The 7,512-nt window shown below is 39.4% G+C and overlaps 1 protein-coding gene across 2 annotated transcripts in view; it reads right to left on the reverse strand.

Annotated features, from left to right (window-relative positions):
• The window catches only part of LOC102673628 (dipeptidase 1-like), a 65,687-nt gene that overhangs the window by 55,411 nt on the left and 2,764 nt on the right, over positions 1–7,512 (reverse strand). The window lies entirely within an intron of this gene.

The following is a 7,512-nucleotide window of genomic DNA, read 5'->3' on the forward strand; positions in this document are numbered from 1 at the left end:
AAAAAACTACCAGATACGTTCTGAATATTCCATGAAATACCGCGTTTTAAAGAGGATTCTACATTCTGTATTTTCATTTATACTCTTGTACGAAGGAATGTATAGTTTTATGAAACACGTTTCCATTTTGAAAATTCATCGGTGTAGCTAGGAAAAAGAGCAAGTTGCGAAAAAATAAACTTCGGTTTCGTATCGTTCAACTTGCTCTCTCCGCTTATTCTATCGTCTCTCTCTCTTTCTTTTTTTCAACCGACAAACAACTCGTTAAAACTACAGCAAACAGGGAGGAGCCACGAAGAAAAAGAAGAAGAATAAGATACATCATTTTCATAGAACAACCCCCAAACGATATCGAGGGAAGAGGTATCGAAAATTTCGAGGTATCCGCTTGCACGAGGGCGTTAAGCAGACGGATTTGCAGGTTGTGTGATAAAGCAGCGAAAGCTGATCCCAGATCTTAGCCGCTCGAAGGGGATTATAAATCAAGACTCGATAATGATCCGTAATGGATGGTTTCAGTGGTTCGGGGGTTTGCTTTTGCTCGACCAACCTAAAGTTGCTAAGATAGCCTCCTTCTCACCCCCGACATCGCGATTATTCATACTTTGGCGACTTTTCCATCGTTTCGCCGAATTAAGCCCTTCGACGTGACGCGAATCTTCACGGGGGAGGGTCTCCTCCACTTTGCTTTCCAACCGACCCGAATTTTCTTTTTCTCAAGGGGATTAATTTCCCTTTGACCCCTTCGACCGGCAGCTTTCCAAGTACTTTCTTAAGTAAACGAGCAAAGGGGATCCAAGTTTCCGAGCATTTTTCTCTCCCAACCCAAAGTTTTTGTCGTCGGTACTCAGCGATTTAGAGTTTATTACATCCGGAATGATGTATCCAGTATCTGAATTTATCGGGATGCTCTCAATTTCTCCTTTTCTTTTTTGGAGAAAAATGGAGAGAAACAGAGAGGCAGCGAAAATAATCGAGTCGGGGGATGGACTCGCAAGATATTTTCCCATCTCTCGGAGAATTACAAACGACCCTTTGTAATTACGCGATTAAAACTCCCCACGGAATAATTATACCGTCGCGTATTAAACGTGGAACGGAATTACACTCTTCTCGCCGAATGTGTATTTTTATTCGAAAAATAAAGATCTCTTAGCCAGATACACGCGCCAATTTAATCCCCACTCTCTTTCAATTCCAATAGAATTTTCGATATAAAACGAGCGATTTAGTTTTTTCAATATTGACCGACCATCTCTATCGTCCTCTAACCAAAAAATCGACAATTTCCCCCCCACCCCATTTCTGTTCGTAACGTAACGAAATAAACTCGACTAAACAAAAAAAGGAAACGAAAAAAAGTAGATTCGAAATCGGAGAAAGAAATTCGAACCAAGGTGGACGAGGAGGAAAGAGGTGTTTAAATTGGGCGCGAAATCCGCGAAACTCACCCGTGTAACGGATTTCCATAACGATGCGACGCGTTCGAAAAATCTTTTCTCCATCGTACATCTCGGGATACACGCCCGCCGAGCGTTTCATGAATAAATAAGAAACAAGTTTGGAAACAAGCGGAGGACCAAGATTCCAGAAATTCACCGACTCCGCCTCCGTTCTTTCGACCCGTATTCAATCTCCACGCCGCCTACCAGTTTTTCCTACTTTCCTCCATCCTAAGAGAGGGTGTCTTTGAAATTTTCATATATTATGCAAACGTCTCCTCCCTTTTATTTATCCACTTACCTCCACACCCCACCACTCTCTTCTCCCTCCCGCCTTAGGAAAACGCGTCACGTAGCCCTCGCGTTTTTCCACGCGAACGCCCGCCCGGTTAACGAATTTCTGAACATCGGATCTCCAGCGAATCCAAATCGACGCCTTTCATTTCTCCCTATTCACGTATCGAGGGGAATCAAGATTAGCTCGAGTGTGTAATTTTACGCGGAATACTCTTACCGGGGATGTTTTAATTGGCCTCTCGTCGAGGCGTTTGCGCGATCGATTTGAAGGAAAGGGGAAGCAAAAGATGCTTATTAACGGAGTTGTTCGATAATGACTCTTCTCTCCCCCTCCTCGAAATTAAAAATCATGGTTTTTAATGAGAATGATAAATACTTTACTTACCTAGGGGGAATAATTGGTGCAAACGTAAATTCTTACGTAACCTCGGTGAAAACTTTAAGCAGTTTCTAATTCCAACGATCGACAGAGGAGATACCTTTAACGTCGAGGTTCTTTCTTTCACGTTCGTTCGATAACTACGGAGAAAGTTCGAGGTCACAAGTTGAACTTCTCGATCGGATTTGATTGCCATGAATTTAAATATTCCAGTCGGCACGGCTCCCTTGTAACGCCGATATTCCAAAAGTTTCGCGTTCTACGACAGGGAGTCAGCTAATACTCCTTCTTATAATCCTTCCCCATTCCTCCTCAACTTTTTCATCGATTAGCATGATTGCATTAAATATGCAAATCCGGGAAAAGTGATCGCGAGGGATAACCCTTCTTTCGATAATTCGATAATCCTTTTTTCTACGGGATAAATATACGCCAGGTAATTTTAGAATTATTTATAACGAATGATAAAATTTTAAAACCTACCGAGCTCCCTCCTCTCCCTTCGCATTTACGATTTTAATAAACGTTCGAGATTTCCAAATGTTTGTTCGAGAACGATAATTTTCAGCGAGGATACTCGACAACGTGTCCTAACGTTATTAACAACGCGCCAATGTCCACGCTAATATGTATGTATATACTCGATATCGTGACGCACGTTTTAACGTGAAATGGACGAAGATAGAGAGAGAGAGAGAGATGGTATTTTCCATAAGCGGATAATTGTTATTTATCTACCACCCAGTTTCGTCAATGTTTGTCAGAGGGTTTCGATTTATTTTTCCACTCGCCATAACTGCGCTTTCCCCGTGTTTCGCTCGGGACGGACAGGCGCGAATACAACAACGTATAATTTCCCTCGACCCAGTTAACTGAAAATGTAAGAGGATTATGAAAAACCCCGCGGAAAAACCTTTGTCGGACAATCGTCCGCGTCGATAACGCGAAAGCATCTTAAATCCTCCATTGATCGATTTGCCATTTGCATAAGGAACGCGTCTTCCACCGATCTCTACATTAAACATCAATGAACGTCTGAAAAGTTAGTTTCTGTTACGATAAAAATGCAAATTCTTATGGCGCGGCGTTATTTGTAACGCGTGCGCATTATTCTGCGCTTTTTTCCTTTTCTTTTGCATGGTCGTTCCATCGAGTTCCAAATGAAAAAGAGAAAAGAAATCAAGCATCTCTAACGATCTCGCGAGAATTATTTCCCATCGAAATCGTCCGCATCGTTACATTTTTTCCAATAAACCCTATTTCGAGGGTTTGAATATATCGAAGATTCGTCGGAAAAGAGAGAGGAAAAAAAGATCGTTGGATCGATTAAAAAGATTGCAACTCGATGGATCGGTTCGATCGAATGGAAAGCACGAATCAACAAGGACACGAATAATTAGGAACGGGCATCATTAATTATCGCGGTGATTGATGGCCGTTCGTGGAACACGAGGATGAACAAGAACGGGAAATCGGGACGAAAATTTATTATAACGTGGTGAGGGATTCGGAACTGAATAAATTCTTCCAACTTTGAAAAAGGGAACTTTGAAAACGTTCGATTCGACCGAAAGCTTTTAACATTTTTCTTAACGACCAAGCATAAAATTTTTAACCGTTGCAATCGAAGGAAGGAAAGAGTTATTATATCGATTCGAAATCGTAGGCGAAACAAATATTCGGCGTAAATCTATCGATTCTAGAATTAGAATTTCATCGACAGTATTCTACGGAGCGATAAATTCGAACAGTTGATGTCTTTGTCACAGCTATAAATAATTGATGAATTTTCGAATGATAGAGAACGGTGAAATGATGGTACAAAGGGAGGAAAATGACGCGATTCTTTCATTCAAATCCAGAGACGTTCTCCGCTCAATGGAACTGTCACAAAAGCTGGTGTCACAGAGGAAAATACGAACGCAATTTTCGTTTCGATGAAACGAAATGCGAGAATATTCTTCGCCGCACTTTCCCCCTTCTCCCATTCTCTAATTTCATATCGCGATCGTACAACGATAACCAAAGGAAATACAACATAATTCCCGAATTATAAATCTTTCTTATAAATTCAAATTTATCTAGCATTCACGTATTCCGATTAATTTTTATATTTTGTAATAATATTCTCTTCCATTGGTATTTATGTGATAAAAATCCATATTATTTAGAAATTTATTTACTTAAAAAATCAAGCTTCCATCTCGACTAAATATTTTCGTAATATTCTGCTACGAGAAAGAATTTGTGGATGAATTCGAGTATCGGATCGAAGAAAGCAGTGTCGCGGTGTTGTTTGCCTCGACGCGATGTATTTTCATAGAAAGCGTATCTACGAATATTTACGGTTAGCCTGGAGCCAGCCTCGAGTTTACGAGCGTGCAAGAAAATTGTTTGAAATGAGTTGCGCGAGAACCGAGGTGAGGTTGTCTCGTTCTCGTAAACGAGAAATAACGCAATTGAATTTCTTGGTCGTGTTTCGAGCAAGGTTACCACTGCCCTTCCCCCCTCTCTCGTTCACGGCCACCACCATTCCTCGTCTCGCTTTCTCGCCATCCACCGCGAAAATTTTGTCGAAATGGAAACAAGTTCTCCACGGCGACAACGTGCACGAAAAATCCATCCATCGTTCGAGATCAGGCGCCTCTCTCTCGTGGTTTGGAAAAGTTTCGAGCGTATCTCCGATCGTTAACCGCGCAATCTTTCGATTAAAAGTAACGAGGAGGACGGGACAGGGATGATTGTTAATCTATCGGAGTTTCCTCCTCGGTAAACGAAACTCGGAAAGAACTTGTCCCAAACCGGAAACTTCGACCCCGAAGTTTAGCGAACCGAGAGCCTCCTCCGCGGTTTTGTCTATCGATTAAATTTAATAGTAACGATAAGTTGAAGCCGTTTTAAGTGTTTTGTATGGTGCTTAACGATAGAGGGCGAGTCGGTAATTGCTAGAAGAAGACACGGTGCAGGTTTTTCCCAAGCTTTGAAAACTTTTTAATATCTTGGGATCAGATTTTATAAACTTTGACCTCTAAGCTAAAAAAAACGCTAAAACATTTTTCCAACGTGTCGAGATTAGAATTTAATTAAATTATTCTCTCTCTTTTCTTTTTCCTTTTCCTTTTCCTTTCTTTTACTATCTACGAAATTATATAATTCCTTTGGATTATATTCGAGGAGATTACGTCGGTTTCGTATTCATCACGAGTAGATTCTAGAGAGAGTATTATACAATTATACGTGATATATGGATTACATCAATCTAATTAAATATATAATATACAGAATTTGTAATTAACAAACGCGTGTATATATAAAGGATAAACTAAACAATAATTGATTACTGACCAATAATACTCCCCTTTCGTTCTGTCGATAATCAAACTATCGATACCGATTATCGTATATCTGTATCACGATTGCGTTACGATCGTTAGAGGTCGCGTTACTTTTCACTCGATTCGAAATTTATTCGAGAATGATCGATAGTATCCACACGTCGTTAAGGATATAGCGAAACGTAGCTATCACGCATATTGCGCCTCTAGATGCGAACACGCATTAATATCAAATATCCAATTTGCTTTACACGCGTATGTGGTCGGTGTATCGATAATATCCGCATTGCCCGGTTTCTAATAAATAAGAAAATATATTCAAGTATATATAGGGAAAATCGATCTTTTCGTGGAAAATTTAATTTTCGAATTAGATTCGCGTTTTAATCTCGTCGTGGCTGATGCTCTATCGCTCCAAAGTTTTTTTATTCTACCAACTACCGACTCATTTCCGAGAGGCGAGTTTTCAAAACAATGAAACTCGTCACGATCAAAGTTTTCAAACGGGAAAGTTATGGAACTGGAAATAAAAAAACTTTGCAACGAAGATAAGGAAGAATCGCACAGGAAACGAGGAAAAGATGTACCATCCAACTAATTACCCGCTTAGATAAATTGTTCATTTTGGCAATAAAAATTTACGCAAAAAAAAAAAAAATTCGTATTGGAATATTTAACGGGGGAAATGTTCGTAAAGATAAGATTCTACATTTTTCTTTTCACTCCTTCGTTCAATTTTTCCCGCTTACTCGGAGGCTGACGAAGAGGATGGAAACTTTTTGCCAGATTATATTGCCGTCGACTCGCGGAATTAGCGGGAAGCTGTGTCGGATCAAGAGAGGCAAGATTTCGGTTTTCTCGTTTCCCGACCGGAAACAAAAGCCGCAGACGGATCGCGTCTGGTTGATCGATAACAAGGATTAATTTGCCAGCCAGTCGCGCCTACGTTTCCACCAAGACGAAGACAATACGCGACCCTTCCAGAAATTACGCGAAAATTCCCTCGATACCCTTCCTCCCCCCTCCCCCCAATCGATTCCTTTATTTTCCTTAGGAAAACACCAATTAAGCGACCGCTATCTCATCACAGATTTAATCGATCCGGCAAAACTTTGTTTACCTCGCAAACACGTTTCGAGAATTCGATTCTCGCTAATGCCCCGCCTTTAATTTCATCTCTATCCAATTAAAACTATTTTAAAGAAATCGTATCGTTTGATATTTAGATCGAAGATGTATGATTTTAACGCTCCTGTGTATTTACATGGAAAAGAAAATAATTTTAATATTTCTCGTAGGAAAAATGAAAAAAAAAAATAAATAAAAATAGAGAGAAATGAAAATTACGCGTATATTTGTCTGGATCTGGTTACTATAACGAACGAAATATCAGAGTTTCCGTAATAAACTTTGTAAGTGCGTACAATGAATGCTAGCGATATTATACCATGAAAGTGTTTCCTAGCACAGAGTTTACATTACATTTGGTACAATAATAAAATATGTCTTTACTGCAAATTCGCTATGTTCCTTCGTAATAAATTTAAGTACTTAGTATCCTTGCTGTAATTTACTCTTCTTAATAAATTCTTGCACGTAGATAAGAATTAAATCTATCATCAACGATGATAACGATTCGCGCGAGATGTGTAATGCATTGTGAAAATGCGATTCCCTTTTCCTTTTGAAAGTTATTCTCGAAAATCTCGTACGTAAGGATCGTAATGGCTAAAAGGCTAAGAACATTTTAAAGAAGCTCGTGGAAATATAGCGCAAGGAAGCTCGATTTATGACGTTGATATAATGAACTAATTTCCGTGCTTTCAAAAGCTTCCTTACTTTCCCAATGTTTATCGAGATTCCGCAACTTTTACGATTTAAAATCCCAACACGACTGCCATCAAGTTCGAGAACAGCATTTATCAAAGTTTCGAGAACACGACTAAAGAAAATTTCCTCGAAACATCGTAATATAGAAAGAAAATTTAATAATTTAATAATTTCGATCGTAATTTAATTTCGAAGATAATCATTCGATATTTCGAAAAAAAAAAAAAAA

Source organism: Apis dorsata, unplaced genomic scaffold (assembly GCF_000469605.1).
Source record: "Apis dorsata unplaced genomic scaffold, Apis dorsata 1.3 scaffold_1096, whole genome shotgun sequence".
Taxonomy (NCBI): domain Eukaryota; kingdom Metazoa; phylum Arthropoda; class Insecta; order Hymenoptera; family Apidae; genus Apis; species Apis dorsata.